This window comes from Watersipora subatra, chromosome 3 (genome assembly GCF_963576615.1).
Source record: "Watersipora subatra chromosome 3, tzWatSuba1.1, whole genome shotgun sequence".
NCBI classification, from domain to species: Eukaryota; Metazoa; Bryozoa; class Gymnolaemata; order Cheilostomatida; family Watersiporidae; genus Watersipora; species Watersipora subatra.
The window spans coordinates 43,245,546-43,247,765 of NC_088710.1; positions in this window are offsets into that span (position 1 = coordinate 43,245,546).

The following is a 2,220-nucleotide window of genomic DNA, read 5'->3' on the forward strand; positions in this document are numbered from 1 at the left end:
ACTAAGTATACTAAGTATTTTGGTACACATAAAATGAGTTATAGCTAGTCTCAAAATTCGTACTTTCCTGTAAGTCTATCATTGTTATTTGTATAGTAAAAGTAATGATCTACCGCATCAGAAAAAATTCGGATCAGAATCTCAAAAATGAAATTTTACAACTCAGTTGTAGCTTTACCAATTGCTCATGGTGAAATTTCAAAAACCCAAGGCCTAAAGGTTAAAAATGGTATCATGTTTGTTTCGTAGCATTTACGTTTGTATAAACAAATACAAGTACTTATAATGGTTTGCACCTCTAAATATAGTATTTTTTTTAATGAATTTTGCGTTATGTAAAATGGTCGTCTCAAACTATTGCTTAAAATGCGTGTCTATGCTCACAATTGATCTTTAGTTTTTTCCCCAAAATAAATTCCTTCAAAATAAAAATCAAGGTTAGACATAGGACTGCAAATATACGATTTATAGCATTTTCAGGTCAGTCTGTCTTCTTTTACAAAAATCTTAACATAGCACATTGAATCCAACTTTAGTTTCTTTTCTAACAAATTTAATGATTTAAATCAAACTCAATTTAATCATTATTCCTTTTATATTAACATATTGATGATCAGCAAGCCAGATAGCATAGTAGTACGTAGGTTTGTCAATAGACTGCAAATCACAATTATGGTTTATATTCTATTTATTGGATCATTTTCTTGAAATCATTAACGCACATTTGATTAAAACACTCTACAAATCAATTTTAGTTTATAGACAAGCTTTTTCAAAGGCAATAATTTATTTGCAACAGCATTATGTATCAGAGCTTATATTGTCATAGGAATGCACAGCCGTAGACACCTCAACTGTTGAGCTAAAATAAATTTTTTTAAATTATTTTGTTTTTAGCAGATACGAAAAAGGGTTGCTCGGCTACTTTCTCAGTTCAAGCTGATAATCAAGTGATACGCGAAGATCTAGCATGGCTTACAGTTGTTAACTTCAGGAAGAGGAGGAAGTTGTAAAACAGGTCTGGGAGGAGTTGGTAATCTTGGAGGCGTTGCAACTGGCTTAGTTGGAGTTTTTAATCTAGAAGGAGTTATCAGCTCAGGTGGAGTTTTTAGGCTAGGAGTTATCAGCTCAGGCGGTGTAGCTGGTTTCAGCAGTGTTGGAGCTTTGGGCGAATCATCCAAATTGGGGGAAGTTCCTGTTTTTGTTGCAGGAGGTGATGCAGGTTTAGGGCTAGGCAGTTTTGGTGGTGGTGAAGGCGAACTTTTAGGGAGTTCTACAGGTGATACTGCGAGTATTTGAGGTTTTTCTGCAAAAATTTACAGCAATAATCAGTATACACTTACAGCCAGATTAAACATAAAACATGCATTACAGTTCATTCTCACTGGTACACCTCCTAGTTGTACTACCCAGTTGTACAAACTTTGCCTAATTTTCTGCTATGAAAGTTTTATTGTGGGTAGAGAATGATCACTAAGTGGATGAAACTGGGGCACGCAACAATCCATCTATCTTGGATCTACTTTTTACATCTTCTACACCTTCTACACCATTATCTACTATATAAACGGCAATCGTTGTCTGTCTGTCCGCCTTATAGAGCGGTCTCTCCTTTTTTCGTCGTTCCAATTTCGGTCGTACGAAGCGAACTGATTTAATAAGGTATGAGTAATTGAGTATTGACAGTAAATAACTTATGAGAGCGGTCTTTCTTTTTCCATTTGGTCGTACGAAGCCAACTTAATAAATATGAGTAGTAAATATCATAATTTCGGACTATTAGCCGTTACTTTTGTCTGACGATTTGCGCCAAGCGGCTTATATAGAAGTGCAGTGATTCTGCTGTTATACTTTCACCGCTAGAGCGCATTAAGCGAAATCTCCGGTTAGCACGCTTTTAAAACATCCAAGTTGCTGCCGTGTTAAAAAGCACCGTCCTGAGTTCAGCGGCCTATACAAAGGTGTCTATACAGCTATACAAATGTACTACTCATTAAATAAAATAAATTAACGAGTAGTGATTTACGTGCCAATAATATTTACTGCCAACATGTACCACGAAAGTCACGTAAACGTCGGAAAAACGCAGTTCTCACCTACTAAATTTACACATCAAAAAAGTAAGTACTTCTTATACAATGTTGTCTATGAACCGCCACACTTTCAATACATAACCCTTTCACTTGCGTTCATGTTCAAATTTAGCTATCGGCCTACTGC